The sequence below is a fragment of the Phyllobates terribilis genome, unplaced genomic scaffold, assembly GCF_046119375.1.
Source record: "Phyllobates terribilis strain yellow unplaced genomic scaffold, ASM4611937v1 Scaffold_3__8_contigs__length_932513732, whole genome shotgun sequence".
In the NCBI taxonomy this organism is placed as follows: Eukaryota; Metazoa; Chordata; class Amphibia; order Anura; family Dendrobatidae; genus Phyllobates; species Phyllobates terribilis.
The window spans coordinates 886,989,009-887,011,817 of record NW_027362763.1 but is presented as its reverse complement, the minus strand read 5'-3'; the positions used below and the strand labels follow the sequence as shown (position 1 = coordinate 887,011,817).

The following is a 22,809-nucleotide window of genomic DNA, read 5'->3' as shown; positions in this document are numbered from 1 at the left end:
GAGGTAGATGCAGAAAAAAAATATATTCAGTTTGCAACCTGATGGAGGTCAGTATAGATGGACTAATAGAGAAAGTCCCACACACTGCTAGAAGGCCAAATATTTTTTCAGAGCTAGATGCAGACAAAAAATTATTTTTAATTTGCAACCTGATGGAGGTCAGTATAGATGGACTAATAGAGAAAGTCCCACACACTGCTAGAAGGCCAAATATTTTTTCAGAGCTAGATGCAGATATAAATTATTTTTAATTTGCAACCTGATGGAGGTCAGTATAGATGGACTAATAGAGAAAGTCCCACACACTGCTAGAAGGCCAAATATTTTTTCAGAGCTAGATGCAGAAAAAAATTATATTCAGTTTGCAACCTGATGGAGGTCAGTATAGATGGACTAATAGAACAAGTCCCACACACAGCTAGAAGTCCAAATATTTTTTCAGAGGTAGATGCAGAAAAAAATTATTTTTAGTTTGCAACCTGATGGAGGTCTGTATAGATGGATTAATAGAACAAGTCCCACACACAGCTAGAAGCCCAATATTTTTTCAGAGGTAGATGCAGAAAAAAAATATATTCAGTTTGCAACCTGATGGAGGTCAGTATAGATGGACTAATAGAGAAAGTCCCACACACTGCTAGAATGCCAAATATTTTTTCAGAGCTAGATGCAGAAAAAAATTATATTCAGTTTGCAACCTGATGGAGGTCAGTATAGATGGACTAATAGAACAAGTCCCACACACAGCTAGAAGCCCAAATATATTTTCAGAGGTAGATGCAGATAAAAATTATTTTTAATTTGCAACCTGATGGAGGTCAGTATAGATGGACTAATAGAGAAAGTCCCACACACTGCTAGAAGGCCAAATATTTTTTCAGAGCTAGATGCAGACAAAAAATTATTTTGAATTTGCAACCTGATGGAGGTCAGTATAGATGGACTAATAGAACAAGTCCCACACACAGCTAGAAGGCCAAATATTTTTTCAGAGCTAGATGCAGACAAAAAATTATTTTTAATTTGCAACCTGATGGAGGTCAGTATAGATGGACTAATAGAGAAAGTCCCACACACTGCTAGAAGGCCAAATATTTTTTCAGAGCTAGATGCAGATAAAAATTATTTTTAATTTGCAACCTGATGGAGGTCAGTATAGATGGACTAATAGAGAAAGTCCCACTCACTGCTAGAAGGCCAAATATTTTTTCAGAGCTAGATGCAGAAAAAAATTATATTCAGTTTGCAACCTGATGGAGGTCAGTATAGATGGACTAATAGAACAAGTCCCACAAACAGGTAGAAGCCCAAATATTTTTTCAGAGGTAGATGCAGAAAAAAATTATATTCAGTTTGCAATCTGATGGAGGTCTGTATAGATGGATTAATAGAACAAGTCCCACACACAGCTAGAAGCCCAAATATTTTTTCAGAGGTAGATGCAGAAAAAAATTATATTCAGTTTGCAACCTGATGGAGGTCTGTATAGATGGATTAATAGAACAAGTCCCACACACAGCTAGAAGCCCAATATTTTTTCAGAGGTAGATGCAGAAAAAAAATTTATTCAGTTTGCAACCTGATGGAGGTCAGTATAGATGGACTAATAGAGAAAGTCCCACACACTGCTAGAAGGCCAAATATTTTTTCAGAGCTAGATGCAGACAAAAAAATATTTTTAATTTGCAACCTGATGGAGGTCAGTATAGATGGACTAATAGAGAAAGTCCCACACACTGCTAGAAGGCCAAATATTTTTTCAGAGCTAGATGCAGATATAAATTATTTTTAATTTGCAACCTGATGGAGGTCAGTATAGATGGACTAATAGAGAAAGTCCCACACACTGCTAGAAGGCCAAATATTTTTTCAGAGCTAGATGCAGAAAAAAATTATATTCAGTTTGCAACCTGATGGAGGTCAGTATAGATGGACTAATAGAACAAGTCCCACACACAGCTAGAAGCCCACATATTTTTTCAGAGGTAGATGCAGAAAAAAATTATATTCAGTTTGCAACCTGATGGAGGTCTGTATAGATGGATTAATAGAACAAGTCCCACACACAGCTAGAAGCCCAATATTTTTTCAGAGGTAGATGCAGAAAAAAAATATATTCAGTTTGCAACCTGATGGAGGTCAGTATAGATGGACTAATAGAGAAAGTCCCACACACTGCTAGAAGGCCAAATATTTTTTCAGAGCTAGCTGCAGACAAAAAATTATTTTTAATTTGCAACCTGATGGAGGTCAGTATAGATGGACTAATAGAGAAAGTCACACACACTGCTAGAAGGCCAAATATTTTTTCAGAGCTAGATGCAGAAAAAAATATATTCAGTTTGCAACCTGATGGAGGTCAGTATAGATGGACTAATAGAACAAGTCCCACACACAGCTAGAAGCCCAAATATTTTTTCAGAGGTAGATGCAGAAAAAAATTATATTCAGTTTGCAACCTGATGGAGGTCTGTATAGATGGATTAATAGAACAAGTCCCACACACAGCTAGAAGCCCAATATTTTTTCAGAGGTAGATGCAGAAAAAAAATATATTCAGTTTGCAACCTGATGGAGGTCAGTATAGATGGACTAATAGAGAAAGTCCCACACACTGCTAGAAGGCCAAATATTTTTTCAGAGCTAGATGCAGACAAAAAATTATTTTTAATTTGCAACCTGATGGAGGTCAGTATAGATGGACTAATAGAGAAAGTCCCACACACTGCTAGAAGGCCAAATATTTTTTCAGAGCTAGATGCAGATAAAAATTATTTTTAATTTGCAACCTGATGGAGGTCAGTATAGATGGACTAATAGAGAAAGTCCCACACACTGCTAGAAGGCCAAATATTTTTTCAGAGCTAGATGCAGAAAAAAATTATATTCAGTTTGCAACCTGATGGAGGTCAGTATAGATGGACTAATAGAACAAGTCCCACACACAGCTAGAAGCCCATATATTTTATCAGAGGTAGATGCAGATAAAAATTATTTTTAATTTGCAACCTGATGGAGGTCAGTATAGATGGACTAATAGAGAAAGTCCCACACACTGCTAGAAGGCCAAATATTTTTTCAGAGCTAGATGCAGAAAAAAATTATATTCAGTTTGCAACCTGATGGAGGTCAGTATAGATGGACTAATAGAACAAGTCCCACACACAGCTAGAAGCCCAAATATTTTTTCAGAGGTAGATGCAGATAAAAATTATTTTTAATTTGCAACCTGATGGAGGTCAGTATAGATGGACTAATAGAGAAAGTCCCACACACTGCTAGAAGGCCAAATATTTTTTCAGAGCTAGATGCAGACAAAAAATTATTTTGAATTTGCAGCGTGATGGAGGTCTGTATAGATGGACTAATAGAACAAGTCCCACACACTGCTAGAAGGCCAAATATTTTTTCAGAGCTAGATGCAGAAAAAAATTATATTCAGTTTGCAACCTGATGGAGGTCAGTATAGATGGACTAATAGAGAAAGTCCCACACACTGCTAGAAGGCCAAATATTTTTTCAGAGCTAGATGCAGATAAAAATTATTTTTAATTTGCAACCTGATGGAGGTCAGTATAGATGGACTAATAGAGAAAGTCCCACACACTGCTAGAAGGCCAAATATTTTTTCAGGGCTAGATGCAGAAAAAAATTATATTCAGTTTGCAACCTGATGGAGGTCAGTATAGATGGACTAATAGAACAAGTCCCACACACAGCTAGAAGCCCAAATATTTTTTCAGAGGTAGATGCAGAAAAAAATTATATTCAGTTTGCAACCTGATAGAGGTCTGTATAGATGGATTAATAGAACAAGTCCCACACACAGCTAGAAGCCCAAATATTTTTTCAGAGGTAGATGCAGAAAAAAATTATATTCAGTTTGCAACCTGATGGAGGTCTGTATAGATGGATTAATAGAACAAGTCCCACACACAGCTAAAAGCCCTATATTTTTTCAGAGGTAGATGCAGAAAAAAAATATATTCAGTTTGCAACCTGATGGAGGTCAGTATAGATGGACTAATAGAGAAAGTCCCACACACTGCTAGAAGGCCAAATATTTTTTCAGAGCTAGATGCAGACAAAAAATTATTTTTAATTTGCAACCTGATGGAGGTCAGTATAGATGGACTAATAGAGAAAGTCCCACACACTGCTAGAAGGCCAAATATTTTTTCAGAGCTAGATGCAGATATAAATTATTTTTAATTTGCAACCTGATGGAGGTCAGTATAGATGGACTAATAGAGAAAGTCCCACACACTGCTAGAAGGCCAAATATTTTTTCAGAGCTAGATGCAGAAAAAAATTATATTCAGTTTGCAACCTGATGGAGGTCAGTATAGATGGACTAATAGAACAAGTCCCACACACAGCTAGAAGCCCAAATATTTTTTCAGAGGTAGATGCAGAAAAAAATTATTTTTAGTTTGCAACCTGATGGAGGTCTGTATAGATGGATTAATAGAACAAGTCCCACACACAGCTAGAAGCGCAATATTTTTTCAGAGGTAGATGCAGAAAAAAAATATATTCAGTTTGCAACCTGATGGAGGTCAGTATAGATGGACTAATAGAGAAAGTCCCACACACTGCTAGAAGGCCAAATATTTTTTCAGAGCTAGATGCAGAAAAAAATTATATTCAGTTTGCAACCTGATGGAGGTCAGTATAGATGGACTAATAGAACAAGTCCCACACACAGCTAGAAGCCCAAATATTTTTTCAGAGGTAGATGCAGATAAAAATTATTTTTAATTTGCAACCTGATGGAGGTCAGTATAGATGGACTAATAGAGAAAGTCCCACACACTGCTAGAAGGCCAAATATTTTTTCAGAGCTAGATGCAGACAAAAAATTATTTTGAATTTGCAGCGTGATGGAGGTCAGTATAGATGGACTAATAGAACAAGTCCCACACACTGCTAGAAGGCCAAATATTTTTTCAGAGCTAGATGCAGAAAAAAATTATATTCAGTTTGCAACCTGATGGAGGTCAGTATAGATGGACTAATAGAGAAAGTTCCACACACTGGTAAAAGGTCAAATATTTTTTCAGAGCTAGATGCAGATAAAAATTATTTTTAATTTGCAACCTGATGGAGGTCAGTATAGATGGACTAATAGAGAAAGTCCCACACACTGCTAGAAGGCTAAATATTTTTTCAGGGCTAGATGCAGAAAAAAATTATATTCAGTTTGCAACCTGATGGAGGTCAGTATAGATGGACTAATAGAACAAGTCCCACACACAGCTAGAAGCCCAAATATTTTTTCAGAGGTAGATGCAGAAAAAAATTATATTCAGTTTGCAACCTGATGGAGGTCTGTATAGATGGATTAATAGAACAAGTCCCACACACAGCTAGAAGCCCAAATATTTTTTCAGAGGTAGATGCAGAAAAAAATTATATTCAGTTTGCAACCTGATGGAGGTCTGTATAGATGGATTAATAGAACAAGTCCCACACACAGCTAGAAGCCCAATATTTTTTCAGAGATAGATGCAGAAAAAAAATGTATTCAGTTTGCAACCTGATGGAGGTCAGTATAGATGGACTAATAGAGAAAGTCCCACACACTGCTAGAAGGCCAAATATTTTTTCAGAGCTAGATGCAGACAAAAAATTATTTTTAATTTGCAACCTGATGGAGGTCAGTATAGATGGACTAATAGAGAAAGTCCCACACACTGCTAGAATGCCAAATATTTTTTCAGAGCTAGATGCAGATATAAATTATTTTTAATTTGCAACCTGATGGAGGTCAGTATAGATGGACTAATAGAACAAGTCCCACACACAGCTAGAAGCCCAAATATTTTTTCAGAGGTAGATGCAGAAAAAAATTATATTCAGTTTGCAACCTGTTGGAGGTCAGTATAGATGGACTAATAGAACAAGTCCCACACACAGCTAGAAGCCCAAATATTTTTTCAGAGGTAGATGCAGAAAAAAATTATATTCAGTTTGCAACCTGATGGAGGTCTGTATAGATGGATTAATAGAACAAGTCCCACACACAGCTAGAAGCCCAAATATTTTTTCAGAGGTAGATGCAGAAAAAAATTATATTCAGTTTGCAACCTGATGGAGGTCTTTATAGATGGATTAATAGAACAAGTCCCACACACAGCTAGAAGCCCAATATTTTTTCAGAGGTAGATGCAGAAAAAAAATATATTCAGTTTGCAACCTGATGGAGGTCAGTATAGATGGACTAATAGAGAAAGTCCCACACACTGCTAGAAGGCCAAATATTTTTTCAGAGCTAGATGCAGACAAAAAATTATTTTTAATTTGCAACCTGATGGAGGTCAGTATAGATGGACTAATAGAGAAAGTCCCACACACTGCTAGAAGGCCAAATATTTTTTCAGAGCTAGATGCAGATATAAATTATTTTTAATTTGCAACCTGATGGAGGTCAGTATAGATGGACTAATAGAAAAAGTCCCACACACTGCTAGAAGGCCAAATATTTTTTCAGAGCTAGATGCAGAAAAAAATTATATTCAGTTTGCAACCTGATGGAGGTCAGTATAGATGGACTAATAGAACAAGTCCCACACACAGCTAGAAGCCCAAATATTTTTTCAGAGGTAGATGCAGATAAAAATTATTTTTAATTTGCAACCTGATGGAGGTCAGTATAGATGGACTAATAGAGAAAGTCCCACACACTGCTAGAAGGCCAAATATTTTTTCAGAGCTAGATGCAGACAAAAAATTATTTTGAATTTGCAGCGTGATGGAGGTCAGTATAGATGGACTAATAGAACAAGTCCCACACACTGCTAGAAGGCCAAATATTTTTTCAGAGCTAGATGCAGAAAAAAATTATATTCAGTTTGCAACCTGATGGAGGTCAGTATAGATGGACTAATAGAGAAAGTTCCACACACTGGTAAAAGGTCAAATATTTTTTCAGAGCTAGATGCAGATAAAAATTATTTTTAATTTGCAACCTGATGGAGGTCAGTATAGATGGACTAATAGAGAAAGTCCCACACACTGCTAGAAGGCTAAATATTTTTTCAGGGCTAGATGCAGAAAAAAATTATATTCAGTTTGCAACCTGATGGAGGTCAGTATAGATGGACTAATAGAACAAGTCCCACACACAGCTAGAAGCCCAAATATTTTTTCAGAGGTAGATGCAGAAAAAAATTATATTCAGTTTGCAACCTGATGGAGGTCTGTATAGATGGATTAATAGAACAAGTCCCACACACAGCTAGAAGCCCAAATATTTTTTCAGAGGTAGATGCAGAAAAAAATTATATTCAGTTTGCAACCTGATGGAGGTCTGTATAGATGGATTAATAGAACAAGTCCCACACACAGCTAGAAGCCCAATATTTTTTCAGAGATAGATGCAGAAAAAAAATGTATTCAGTTTGCAACCTGATGGAGGTCAGTATAGATGGACTAATAGAGAAAGTCCCACACACTGCTAGAAGGCCAAATATTTTTTCAGAGCTAGATGCAGACAAAAAATTATTTTTAATTTGCAACCTGATGGAGGTCAGTATAGATGGACTAATAGAGAAAGTCCCACACACTGCTAGAATGCCAAATATTTTTTCAGAGCTAGATGCAGATATAAATTATTTTTAATTTGCAACCTGATGGAGGTCAGTATAGATGGACTAATAGAACAAGTCCCACACACAGCTAGAAGCCCAAATATTTTTTCAGAGGTAGATGCAGAAAAAAATTATATTCAGTTTGCAACCTGTTGGAGGTCAGTATAGATGGACTAATAGAACAAGTCCCACACACAGCTAGAAGCCCAAATATTTTTTCAGAGGTAGATGCAGAAAAAAATTATATTCAGTTTGCAACCTGATGGAGGTCTGTATAGATGGATTAATAGAACAAGTCCCACACACAGCTAGAAGCCCAAATATTTTTTCAGAGGTAGATGCAGAAAAAAATTATATTCAGTTTGCAACCTGATGGAGGTCTTTATAGATGGATTAATAGAACAAGTCCCACACACAGCTAGAAGCCCAATATTTTTTCAGAGGTAGATGCAGAAAAAAAATATATTCAGTTTGCAACCTGATGGAGGTCAGTATAGATGGACTAATAGAGAAAGTCCCACACACTGCTAGAAGGCCAAATATTTTTTCAGAGCTAGATGCAGACAAAAAATTATTTTTAATTTGCAACCTGATGGAGGTCAGTATAGATGGACTAATAGAGAAAGTCCCACACACTGCTAGAAGGCCAAATATTTTTTCAGAGCTAGATGCAGATATAAATTATTTTTAATTTGCAACCTGATGGAGGTCAGTATAGATGGACTAATAGAAAAAGTCCCACACACTGCTAGAAGGCCAAATATTTTTTCAGAGCTAGATGCAGAAAAAAATTATATTCAGTTTGCAACCTGATGGAGGTCAGTATAGATGGACTAATAGAACAAGTCCCACACACAGCTAGAAGCCCAAATATTTTTTCAGAGGTAGATGCAGAAAAAAATTATATTCAGTTTGCAACCTGATGGAGGTCTGTATAGATGGATTAATAGAACAAGTCCCACACACAGCTAGAAGCCCAATATTTTTTCAGAGGTAGATGCAGAAAAAAAATATATTCAGTTTGCAACCTGATGGAGGTCAGTATAGATGGACTAATAGAGAAAGTCCCACACACTGCTAGAAGGCCTAATATTTTTTCAGAGCTAGATGCAGACAAAAAATTATTTTTAATTTGCAACCTGATGGAGGTCAGTATAGATGGACTAATAGAGAAAGTCCCACACACTGCTAGAAGGCCAAATATTTTTTCAGAGCTAGATGCAGATATAAATTATTTTTAATTTGCAACCTGATGGAGGTCAGTATAGATGGACTAATAGAGAAAGTCCCACACACTGCTAGAAGGCCAAATATTTTTTCAGAGCTAGATGCAGGAAAAAATTCTATTCAGTTTGCAGCCTGATGGAGGTCAGTATAGATGGACTAATAGAACAAGTCCCACACACAGCTAGAAGCCCAAATATTTTTTCAGAGGTAGATGCAGAAAAAAATTATATTCAGTTTGCAACCTGATGGAGGTCTGTATACATGGATTAATAGAACAAGTCCCACACACAGCTAGAAGCCCAATATTTTTTCAGAGGTAGATGCAAAAAAAAATATATTCAGTTTGCAACCTGATGGAGGTCAGTATAGATGGACTAATAGAGAAAGTCCCACACACTGCTAGAAGGCCAAATATTTTTTCAGAGCTAGATGCAGACAAAAAATTATTTTTAATTTGCAACCTGATGGAGGTTAGTATAGATGGACTAATAGAGAAAGTCCCACACACTGCTAGAAGGCCAAATATTTTTTCAGAGCTAGATGCAGACAAAAAATTATTTTTAATTTGCAACCTGATGGAGGTCAGTATAGATGGACTAATAGAGAAAGTCCCACACACTGCTAGAAGGCCAAATATTTTTTCAGAGCTAGATGCAGAAAAAAATTATATTCAGTTTGCAACCTGATGGAGGTCAGTATAGATGGACTAATAGAACAAGTCCCACACACAGCTAGAAGCCCATATATTTTTTCAGAGGTAGATGCAGATAAAAATTATTTTTAATTTGCAACCTGATGGAGGTCAGTATAGATGGACTAATAGAGAAAGTCCCACACACTGCTAGAAGGCCAAATATTTTTTTCAGAGCTAGATGCAGACAAAAAATTATTTTGAATTTGCAGCGTGATGGAGGTCAGTATAGATGGACTAATAGAGAAAGTCCCACACAGAAGCCCAATATTTTTTCAGAGGTAGATGCAGAAAAAAAATATATTCAGTTTGCAACCTGATGGAGGTCAGTATAGATGGACTAATAGAGAAAGTCCCACAAACTGCTAGAAGGCCAAATATTTTTTCAGAGCTAGATGCAGATAAAAATTATTTTTAATTTGCAACCTGATGGAGGTCAGTATAGATGGACTAATAGAGAAAGTACCACACACTGCTAGAAGGCCAAATATTTTTTCAGAGCTAGATGCAGAAAAAAATTATATTCAGTTTGCAACCTGATGGAGGTCAGTATAGATGGACTAATAGAACAAGTCCCACACACAGCTAGAAGCCCAAATATTTTTTCAGAGGTAGATGTAGATAAAAATTATTTTTAATTTGCAACCTGATGGAGGTCAGTATAGATGGACTAATAGAGAAAGTCCCATACACTGCTAGAAGGCCAAATATTTTTTCAGAGCTAGATGCAGACAAAAAATTATTTTGAATTTGCAGCGTGATGGAGGTCAGTATAGATGGACTAATAGAACAAGTCCCACACACTGCTAGAAGGCCAAATATTTTTTCAGAGCTAGATGCAGAAAAAAATTATATTCAGTTTGCAACCTGATGGAGGTCAGTATAGATGGACTAATAGAACAAGTCCCACACACTGCTAGAAGCCCAAATATTTTTTCAGAGCTAGATGCAGAAAAAAATTATATTCAATTTGCAACCTGATGGAGGTCAGTATAGATGGAGTAATAGAATGATGCTATGCCCAAAAGATTTTACTTCACTAGGTGCAGTAAAAAATTGGTATTCTATACACAGGTGGTATATCTTCCAACACAGATAGGCTACTCCACTGACTAACACACTCTGCAATAGGCCAAAAAGGATTAGCTTTGCTAGATTCAGCCAAATGCTGTGAAAAAAACTTGCACAGCACTGGCACAGACCTGCCTGGCAAAAACTGATAGGAACTGATGTAACCTAGTCCTGAAAAGGACTGCAATTACAATTAGTCTTTACTCCCACAATCTATCTATTTAAGAGCACAGACCTGCCTGATATAAGTCGTAGGAAATGCTGTAACCTAGTCCTTAAAAGGACTGCAATCACAACTATTCCCTACTCCCAAGCTATCTGTAGATTTGTGAGAAAATTGGCTTGAAATTAACAAGGTATAGCGCACACAGCAACAGCGGTGCCGTCTAACACGCAGCTGCAGCAGTGAGAAAATGGTGGCGACGGGGAAAATGGCTTGGTCTTATAGGGCAAGGACATGTGACATACACTGCCAATGACACATGCCCTTGCTTGTGTGAAAAAAAGCACTTCGCTCCGTGTGTGCGCTGCTGATAGGCTGACAGATTGCACCTCCCCACTGTAAATGCGGGAAAGAGAAAAAAAAATGGAGATCTTCATTATTCCTGCAGAGATCCATCCCCTGCCCCTCCCCCCACCCCGCTGTACACTCAAACTGCGTATTAACATTAATTTTCATCATTACTGAGAAAAAATCCAGTTATGATTTTGGTGCACGAACAGTTATCGAACATAACCTCGAACAGCCGAATTTTTCTCAAATCATTCGTGTTCGCCGAACGGCTCGAACACCGCCCAAAACAGCTCGAATTTGAGATTGGCGAACAGTTCGAGTCGAACAACGCTCATCTCTAATTGTGATGCTCCAATACAGAATCTTAGAAAACCCTTAAAGAAGAGGTTAAATTTACTCGTCTATCAAGGCTCATTTTTTGTTCCATTTTTCCCATATTGATACCAAATTTTTCCGATATTGGTACCAAATTTGCTATGCACCAGTCCTGTGGTACAGACCCTGATGTTATGGAATCCTTGAATATTAGAAATATAGTTATGTCTACTTAATTCTTTCTGACTCGGCGGTGGTGTATGTCTTCCGGGCCCGGTGATTTGTCTATTTTAGTGTTTTTGAGGCAGTGCTAATTCTGCTGGATTAACAAGGTGACATTTAATGGAGAATTGATGGCATCCCTGATCATGCTATCTGTCATGGGATATTCTTGTGTAAATACTTTACAAAAGAAGACACTAGATTGGTATTATCATTATCCTTTTCCACCATTTCACCCAGATTATTATTTTTTTTTTGGGTGGGGTGGGGGGGGCAACACTATTATTTTTGAGTTTCTTACTGATTATATAGTTGAAGAATAATTTTGAGTTATTTTTTCTTTATTTGGCTATGAGCTCCTCTGTCTCAATTTTTGCTGCCCCGATCTGCTTTTAACACAATTGAATCTAGAGTAGCCATTAAAACGGGTTTTATAAAAAATAAGGAGATCTTTCATATTAAAGGTGAAAAAAATGTCACATGTCTTTACAAAATAGGATGGGAACAGAAAATGTAGGTAGAATCACTTCCCACAAGCAAGCCAGTGCAACTGACTGCTGCATTCAGGTATTAGGTGTACATGTCTAATATTATACTAATTGTAGCAATGTAGAGGTCTTAAAAATTATTTAAAATGATGCGCACACTTTAGTAGGTGAACTTTTGTGTTTAAGTTTTAGGATTATATTGTTTTGTCTATAAAAAAATAAAATAAAAAATAATAAAAATGTTCAGGGCCTTTAACAAATAGGATGGGTCCAGGAAATCTAGGCAGAATTACATATCAATAGCAAGCACATGCAACTGGCTGCTGTATTCCGGTGGCAAGTGTACATGTCTAATATTTTGCTATTTAAGCAATGAAGCAAAGTCAAAAAATTATTTGAAACAACACGCACACTTTGTAGGAAAACTCGTCTTTAAAGAGAACCTATCAGCAGAATTTTACTATGTAAACTACAGACAGTGCCATTTTAGTGCTATTACCCACTTGCTCACGACACACATGCCTCGGATGCTATTGTAAAGGGGGACTCCGCTTCCCACACTCACTTGTCCACTCATCTATCGCAATAGGCTGACAATGAGCTAAGCTTACCCCACAACAGGTTCACATATCCACTCACATATTACACTTACATGATGCGATTGGTGATTTCAGCGGTAGGAATGTGTTAGTACAGTCCACCACTTTTACTAGGGCATGCTGGGATTGTCTGGGATCTGAAAACTGGTGCAGCAAGAGAGACGTCCTGTAGAAGGGTGTGGGAAGTTCAGATTATAGAGCATATTAGCGTAAGCTCATTAGCAGAACAGAGAGCAAGGGTAAGTTGGTAGACAGAGATGAAGAAGGAGATGTAGGGCGGTATATAACCTTGGAGAGCTTTGTGGGTGAGAGTGATAAGTTTATATTGTACTCTGTAGTGGATAGGCAACCAGTACAAAGACTGGTAGCAGCTAGACAGAAATGTGATCCTGGCTAGATAGATTGGATAGATTGCAGAGTGGAGAGTTTAGTAAGAGGGAAACCAATTAGTAGAGAGTTACAGTAGTTCAAACAAGAAAGAATCAGAGCAACAGTGAGAGTTTTTGCAAAGCCAAAGGTAAGAAAAGGTCGAAATTCTAAAGATACTTTTGAGGTGCAGGTGGCATAAGTGAGCGGGTGATTAAATGTAGGGAGTGAACAAAAGATCTGAATCAAATATAACCCCAAGACAGCGAGTGAGCTGCCCACCGTGAGCGGTAATGCGCTGAAAAAGAGATTGTGCAGAAGAGGAGGCCATAAACATCACGCTGGTCCTCTGGGCACAGTATGCGGTGCATACAGTACAGACCAAAAGTTTGGACACACCTTCTAATTTAAAGATTTTTCTGTATTTTCTTGACTATGAAAATTGTACATTTACACTGAAGGCATCAAAACTATGAATTAACACATGTGGAATTATATAATTAACAAAAAAGTGTGAAACAACTGAAAATATGTCTTATATTCTAGGTTCTTCAAAGTAGCCACCTTTTGCTTTGATGACTGCTTTGCACACTCTTGGCATTCTCTTGATGAGCTTCAAGAGTTAGTCACCGGAAATGGTCTTCCAACAATCTTGAAGGAGTTCCCAGAGATGCTTAGCACTTGTTGGACCTTTTGCCTTCACTCTGCGGACCAGCTCACCCCAAAACATCTCGATTGGGTTCAGGTCTGGTGACTGTGGAGGCCAGGTCATCTGCCGTAGCACCCCATCACTATCCTACTTGGTCAAATAGCCCTTACACAGCCTAGAGGTGTGTTTGGGGTAATTGTCCTGTTGAAAAACAAATGATGGTCCAACTAAACGCAAACCAGATGGAATAGCATGCCGCTGCAAGATGCTGTGGTAGCCATGCTGGTTCAGTATGCCTTCAATTTTGAATAAATCCCCAACAGTGTCACCAGCAAAGCACCCCCACACCATCACACCTCCTCCTCCATGCTTTACGGTGGGAACCAGGCATGTAGACCCCATCCGTTCACCTTTTCTGCGTCGCACAAAGACACGGTGGTTGGAACCAAAGATCTCAAATTTGGACTCATCAGACCAAAGCACAGATTTCCACTGGTCTAATGTCCATTCCTTGTGTTCTTTAGCCCAAACAAGTCTCTTCTGCTTGCTGACTGTCCTTAGCAGTGGTTTCCTAGCAGCTATTTTACCATGAAGGCCTGCTGCACAAAGTCTCTTCTTAACAGTTGTTGTAGAGATGTGTCTGCTACTAGAATTCTGTGTGGCATTGACCTGGTCTCTAATCTTAGCTGCTGTTAACCTGCGATTTCTGAGGCTGGTGACTCGGATAAACTTATCCTCAGAAGCAGAGGTGACTCTTGGTCTTCCTTTCCTGGGGCGGTCCTCATGTGAGCCAGTTTCTTTGTAGCGCTCGATGGTTTTTGCAACTGCACTTGGGGACAGTTTCAAAGTTTTACCCATTTTATGGACTGACTGACCTTCATTTCTTAAAGTAATGATGGCCACTCGTTTTTCCTTACTTAGCTGCTTTTTTCTTGCCATAATACAAATTCTAACAGTCTATTCAATAAGACTATCAGCTGTGTATCCACCTGACTTCTGCACAACACAACTTATGGTCCCAACCCCATTTATAAGGCAAGAAATCCCACTTATTAAACCTGACAGGGCACACCTGTGAAGTGAAAACCATTTCCGGTGACTACCTCTTGAAACTCATCAAGAGAATGCCAAGAGTGTGCAAAGCAGTCATCAAAGCAAAAGGTGGCTACTTTGAAGAACCTAGAATATAAGACATATTTTCAGTTATTTCACACTTTTTTGTTAAGTATATAATTCCACATGTGTTAATTCATAGTTTTGATGCCTTCAGTGTGAATGTACAATTTGCATAGTCATGAAAATACAGAAAAATCTTTAAATGAGAAGATGTGTCCAAACTTTTGGTCTGTACTGTATATATATAGGCAAAAACAGTATAAAACAAAAGTGATAAAACACAGATATGTCTTACAAATTGGATCCATGAGAGCTTATGGTGGAGGAGAACATGGCAAAAAATATGGACAGATCTGGAAGATCCCTCACCCCTCCCTCAGCTGAAGTAAGAGGAGGTTTTCTGATTGGATACAATTAAACCTCAGTTTTGTCCCTAATTTCTACTCTGGGTCATATTTTCCCCCAGGAATCAGCTAGAGAAACAATATGGCTGTCATCTTACCGGCACACTTTAAGCATTGTATACACACCCAACAGGAATATGGTATAACCATAATTTGGGGAAATAAATATTGCGTTCCTGTGGGATAACAGCTACCAGCACTTTTGCAATTTTACCCGCAGATGCCAATATGTTCTCTAATCCTGGATATAGCCATGGATTGTGTCAAACTCAAAGTATTAAAAAGATAATTTTAAAAATATTGTTTTTCCTCATATCAGGTGGACCTCCTGCCACTGCAGAACCATAGTATCTGAGGCTATTCATGCCTTTCTCACATGATTGGTTTGACACCTAGATGCTAACAAGGATGCATGTGAGAAGCATCTGTTCAACTTTTTGGTTATCTAGAATTCACAACTAGTTGCTAATCACCTTATAGTACATACACATTTGATCTCTCTGGGAATAGCTAGTTTCGGTTACCTGCTCATGACGCGCCCCCTGGGCCATATTCAGGGGATACCCGGAGCCGGATCTGGATAGGGGTAGTAGTCCTTGTGGCGGTGAACCGGTCCGTGCCCAGGGTGTCAAACTAAGTGGCAGTCTATGGCAGTAGATGTTAATTTGATCGACTACGCCACCCGTTGAGTGGGGCTTTGAAGCCGCCGCTGCAGAGCAGTCCGCTGAGGCCGGTGGTATATGTGCAGCAGTGATGGTATAACCCCCAACGGGAGAGGTATGGCCTCAGGGCAGCAGGTGTGGATGATGGGTGTAGTTATGTTGTAGAAAGGAGAGTCAGAGACTTGAGGTGCAGTTTCAGGGTTTTTACTCACGGTTGTTCTCTCAGTCACTCTGGCCTTGAGTGACCACCCGAGCCGTGCTGCGTCCACCAGGTCCTGGACTCGGCTAACCCCCAGGCAGTTCTGGAGCGTGGTCCTGAGCTCCCTTTCTCCCTCTCTGTCTCTGGCCATTCCCACCAGGGATCCACCTTTGGCCGGCTCCCTCGGGTCTCTTGGTGGTCAAACCTCCTCTGGGTTCCCTGACCCTATGCTTGGTGTGCCTTTCTGGTGGATTTTGTGAGGGTCGTGGCAAATCTTGACCACGACCTCCGATTCCTGGCTGAGGATAAGTGGCCTCCACCAGTTCGGGTTCCGGTACCCGTGTCCGCCAACCCTTCACCCTTTTTGGTCTGATTCTGGGTTCTTAGGGTTCCTTCTGACTCTGCTTCTCTGGGCCTTTCTTCCTCCTCTCTCTCTTCAATGCAGGCTTGGCCCTGGAGCTGGGCCCAGCCGGAGCCACAGCTCCCTGTCAGCCCTCCTGGCTGAGCTCCTCTGCTAAAAAGACCCTGTCCTAAGATGGTGCCCACCTTATATACTCCCTCTATGTGTGAACCCAGGTGACCAGCACCCAATGGGCTCCTAGCTTTACCCAGACTACTCCCCCTATCTGCCCCTACACTACTGGGATGTTCCACCCCCCCTTCCACTCCAGCCAGGGACAGACGCTGTCGTACCTGCACATATACTTGGTGGGAGTACCGTAGTTCTGTCCCCCGGAAATGGGATGTATGTAGTGCATGCAGCCTACTGAGCTCAGTCCCACACTCCATCCTTACCCGGGAGTGGAATACCACACCTCTGGGTCGAGGTGCAATACCCCTGTAGCAGCCGAGTCCTCAGGGTGCTACATTCCCCCCTGGTAAATCACAGCACGTCCTCGGGCTGTAAAAGAATAAAATATCCAAAAACATACAATTTTTTCAAAACATACAAGAACATATCAAACATTAAACATTATCAATCTCTAGCAATAAAACTTCTTCATATAAATATTCTTGAGCTTCTGGCCACTGGGCACTTGTGACCAGGCAAAAGTGCAACAGTCAGTTTAAGAAAAAAAAAAAAAAACAGTTTTCCTATAAAACCAGTAGGGGGCGCCTTAGAAAGCGCAACTATATACAAGGGGAGGTGGCCGCTCTCAGTCCTCGGCCAGTGGGATTAGGGAAGAATGACCGCTCTCAGTCCTCGGCCAGTGGGATTAAGGGACATACGGGTAACAGTTTAATTTGCTGGTCCCAACGGGGACTATAATGGTAACAGTTCCTGTACCCTAACGGGTAACTATTTTACAGTTCCATTTACCGTACTTTAGTAGCGGCGTCCTCCTGCTCCTTCCTCCAGCGAGAGTGGGGTGATCTTGGCGGGCGCCGGAGCTGGGATTAGGGGCTCATCCAGGGGCCTTTCTTTCCGGAGTCGGGGATGGTGGTACTCCGGTGGCCACTCAAAAGGCTGCCCATCCGGGCAAGTGTGCTGGGCAAACAAGTCTTCACCCAGGTGCGGCACAGTGGAAGTTGAGGGCGCGGTGGTGGCAGCGGCGCCCGGGATCACTAGGCCTTGCGACCAGGCTTGGGGTACCCTGAAGGTAAAGGGCACCGTGAAGACGGCGGCGCCCGGGGGCACTCGGCCTTGCGACCAGGCCGGTGGCGTCTCCTGCTTGGCCGCGCTCAGGGTTGAGGCGCGTGACGTCACAGGGGGCGTGGTCGCGGCTCCTGCTTGGGGCCTAGTCTGGAGCGGTAGCGGTGCGGCAACGGGCACGATCAGTGGGACTTCGGGCTCTGCGACGGGGAGCGGGGGTAGGCTTACGGTGGCTGGGCTCGGGGTAGTAACGTCCCCTTTACTTGCCTCCGTCTCTTCAGCTCCCTCTGCGGCGTCGTCTCCGGCCTCCGTCCCTTCTGCATCCTCTTCAGGGGCAGGCGTGCTCCTCGTTGCGGGTGGTGTGCTCCGCTGGCGGGTTCCAGCCTGCTGGGCCATCTCCCTGCTCCACTCCATCAGCGTTTCTCGCTGCACCTGGGCCATCCTCCGTGCGAGGCCCTCCAGCGCGGTCTGTGCACGCTCCCGGTCTCGGGGGAGCTGTGCCAGGATCTCCACCAGGTCTTGTGGGGTGGTTGCTTGCATCAGGCTCCTGACCACAGGGTCGGTGCTGCCTGCCTCTCCCTCCATCTGCGGGTGCGGCTCCTCCAGACTCCTCCAGGCTGCACCCATCTTCGCTCTTTTGTTCTGTATCCGCCCACACTCAGGGCGGTCCTGGGGCAACTTGGTGATTGTCAGTTCCAGGGGCAGACCCCCCACGCTGATGGACATCGCTAGCATCGCAGCCTCTGCTGGTGGGGGCGGTCTTCGTTTTTGGCGCCATTCTTGGTCCTGGCCCACGATGGGAGGTCGTCTCTTACCACCCTCTGGCACGCCCATAATGGCGTCCGCTCTGCCAGGGCGGGAAATCTTCTCAGATGGCGGGAATCGTCTCCCAGTGGCAGGAAACTCTGTGGATGGCGGGAAAAAGCTGCAGATGGCGGGCAACCGGCGGGAAACGACCCGTGATGGCGTCCGATGGCGGGGACCCTCCGGAATTGGCGGGAGACTTCTTTTTGAGGTAAATGTGAACTTTTCTTCAGGCACGCAGTACCCGGTGGTTGCGGGCACGTTATCCTGCCGACTACGCCAAAGTTGACGCGCCCCCTGGGCCATATTCAGGGGATACCCGGAGCCGGATCTGGATAGGGGTAGTAGTCCTTGTGGCGGTGAACCGGTCCGTGCCCAGGGTGTCAAACTAAGTGGCAGTCTATGGCAGTAGATGTTAATTTGATCGACTACGCCACCCGTTGAGTGCGGCTTTGAAGCCGCCGCTGCAGAGCAGTCCGCTGAGGCCGGTGGTATATGTGCAGCAGTGATGGTATAACCCCCAACGGGAGAGGTATGGCCTCAGGGCAGCAGGTGTGGATGATGGGTGTAGTTATGTTGTAGAAAGGAGAGTCAGAGACTTGAGGTGCAGTTTCAGGGTTTTTACTCACGGTTGTTCTCTCAGTCACTCTGGCCTTGAGTGACCACCCGAGCCGTGCTGCGTCCACCAGGTCCTGGACTCGGCTAACCCAGAGGCAGTTCTGGAGCGTGGTCCTGAGCTCCCTTTCTCCCTCTCTGTCTCTGGCCATTCCCACCAGGGATCCACCTTTGGCCGGCTCCCTCGGGTCTCTTGGTGGTCAAACCTCCTCTGGGTTCCCTGACCCTATGCTTGGTGTGCCTTTCTGGTGGATTTTGTGAGGGTCGTGGCAAATCTTGACCACGACCTCCGGTTCCTGGCTGAGGATAAGTGGCCTCCACCAGTTCGGGTTCCGGTACCGTGTCCGCCAACCCTTCACCCTTTTTGGTCTGATTCTGGGTTCTTAGGGTTCCTTCTGACTCTGCTTCTCTGGGCCTTTCTTCCTCCTCTCTCTCTTCAATGCAGGCTTGGCCCTGGAGCTGGGCCCAGCCGGAGCCACAGCTCCCTGTCAGCCCTCCTGGCTGAGCTCCTCTGCTAAAAAGACCCTGTCCTAAGATGGTGCCCACCTTATATACTCCCTCTATGTGTGAACCCAGGTGACCAGCACCCAATGGGCTCCTAGCTTTACCCAGACTACTCCCCCTATCTGCCCCTACACTACTGGGATGTTCCACCCCCCCTTCCACTCCAGCCAGGGACAGACGCTGTCGTACCTGCACATATACTTGGTGGGAGTACCGTAGTTCTGTCCCCCGGAAATGGGATGTATGTAGTGCATGCAGCCTACTGAGCTCAGTCCCACACTCCATCCTTACCCGGGAGTGGAATACCACACCTCTGGGTCGAGGTGCAATACCCCTGTAGCAGCCGAGTCCTCAGGGTGCTACACTCACATAAGAGGTGCTGCCTGTACTCAAATGAGCTAAGCCTTTGATTGACATAATTTATAACTCCATTCATAACAGTCCTGATTGGTCCTGAGTTGCTTTAAATCAGAGAAGATAGAAACCATAGAGTGTAACCCCCCATATTACATACAGTGGTGGCCTAAAGTATTGGCACCCCTGCAATTCTGTCAGATAATACTCAGTTTCTTCCTGAAAATGATTGCAATCACAAATTCTTTGGTATTATTATCTTCATTTAATTTGTCTTCAATGAAAAAACACAAAAAGAATTGCCCTAAAGCCAAATTGGATACAATTCCACACCAAACCTAAAAAAGGGGGTGGACAAAAGTATTGGCACTGTTTGAAAAATCATGTGATGCTTCTCTAATTCATGTAATTAACAGCACCTGTAACTGGCAATAACTAAATCACACTTGCAGCCAGTTAACATGGATTAAAGTTGACTCAACCTCTGTCCTGTGTCCTTGTGTGTACCACATTGAGCATGGAGAAAAGAAAGAAGACCAAAGAACTGTCTGAGGACTTGAGAAACCAAATTGTGAGGAAGCATGAGCAATCTCAAGGCTACAAGTCCATCTCCAAAGACCTGAATGTTCCTGTGTCTTCAGTGCACAGTGTCATCAAGAAGTTTAAAGCCCATGGCACTGTGGCTAAACTCCCTAAATGTGGACGGAAAAGAAAAATTGACGAGAGATTTCAACGCAAGATTGTGCGGATGGTGGATAAAGAACCTCGACTAACATCCAAACAAGTTCAAGCTGCCCTGTGTCTTTCTTATAAGTACCTTTTCTTGTCCCCCTTTTTATTTTTTATTCTTTGTTATTTCTCATTTTACTTTTATTATTATTTATTCATTATTTAAACTTTTCTTTCATCAGATCCAACATTGTATTGTCTAGACCCCCACATCCATCGACAGCATCTATCATTACAATTGTTCTTGGGTGCAATTCTTATAGATGAGGTCTTATTGATACCACTGTGTATGTACTGTGTATGTACTTTAATATATGTGACAACATCCTCCTTTCTCACCAATATTGAGTTAAAGAATTGATTACTTTGGGTTTGTTTGTTTTTTTCTTTTATGAGTATCCATCTTGAGTGCTTAGATATTAATTACTTATATTCTTTATTATTTTGTTCAAACATTCAAAAGTGTGATGTCATTTCTCACCTATTTGTGTACGATTTTGTATGCTTTAATCATTAATACCAATACTAAAAATATCTTTCTATTTTTTAAACTTTGCACATTTTGTCAGTTTGCCCACTGATAAAGACATGAACAGTCTATAATTTTAAGTGTAGGTTAGTTTTAACATTGAGAGATAGAATATCCCCCCAAAAAATCAAGAAAATCACATTGTATAAATTAGATACATTTATTTGCATTTTGCAGTGAGAAATAAGTATTTGGCAAACAACACTTAATACTTGGTGGCAAAATCCTTGTTGGCAAGCACAGCAGTCAGACGTTTTTTGTAGTTGATGATGAGGGTTGTACACATGTCAGGAGGAATTTTGGCCCACTCCTCTTTGCAGATCATCTCTAAATCATTCAAATTTTGAGGCTGTTGCTTGGCAACTCGGAGCTTCAACTCCCTCAATAAGTTTTCTACGGGATTAAGGTCTGGAGACAGGCTAGACCACTCCACGACCTTAATGTGCTTCTTTTTCAGCCACTCCTTTGTTGCCTTGGCTGTATGTTTTGGGTCATTGTCTTGCTGGAAGACCCAGCCATGACCCATTATTAATGTCCTGGTGGAGGGAAGGAGGCTGTCACTCAGGATTTTACGGTACATGGCTCTATCCATTCTCCCAGTGATACAGTAAAGTCGTCTTGTGCTCTTAGCAGAGAAACACTCCCAAAACATTGTTTCCACCTCCATGCTTGACAGTGGGGATGGTGTTCTTTGGGTCATAAGCAGCATTTCTCTTCCTCCAAACATGGCGAGTTGAATTAATGCCAAAGAGCTCAATTTTTGTCTCATCTGACCACAGCACCTTCTCCCAATAACTCACAGAATCATCCAGGTGTTCAATGGCAAACTTCAGATGGGCCTGCACATGTGTCTTCTTGAGCAGGGAGACCTTGTGTGCACTGCAGGATTTTAAACCTTTAAGGCGTAATGTGTTACCAATGGTTTTCTTGGTGACTGTGGTCCCAGCTACCTTGAGATCATTAACAAGTTCCCCCCATGTAGTTTTAGGCTGATCTCTCACCTTCCCCATGATCAAGGATACCCCACGAGGTAAGATTTTGCATGGTGCCCCAGATCGATGTCGATTGACAGTCATTTTGTATTTATTCCATTTTCTTACTATTGCACCAACAGTTGTCTCCTTCTCACCCAGCATCTTACTTATGGTTTTGCAGCCCATTCCAGCTTTGTGCAGGTCTATGATCTTGTCCCTGACATCCTTATAAAGCTCTTTGGTCTTGCCCATGTTGTAGAGGTTAAAGTCTGACTGATTAATTGAGTCTGTGGACAGGAGTCTTTTATACAGGTGACTATGTAAGACAGCTGTCTTTAATGCAGGTAACGAGTTGATTAGGAGCGTCTAACTGGTCTGTAGGAGCCAAAACTCAAGATGGTTTGTAGAGGATCAAATACTTATTTCTCACAGCAAAATGCAAATAAATTTATCTAATTTAAACAATGTGATTTTCTTGATTTTTTGGGGAATATTCTATCTCTCAATGTTAAAATTAACCTACCCTTAAAATTATAGACTGTTCATGTCTTTGTCAGTAGGCAAACTTACAAAAACAGCAAGGGATCAAAT

General features: G+C 41.6%; 1 protein-coding gene across 3 annotated transcripts in view; it reads right to left on the bottom strand.

The window, feature by feature from the left end:
• Positions 1-22,809, bottom strand: part of GRM1 (glutamate metabotropic receptor 1) — a 688,549-nt gene that overhangs the window by 274,913 nt on the left and 390,827 nt on the right. The window lies entirely within an intron of this gene.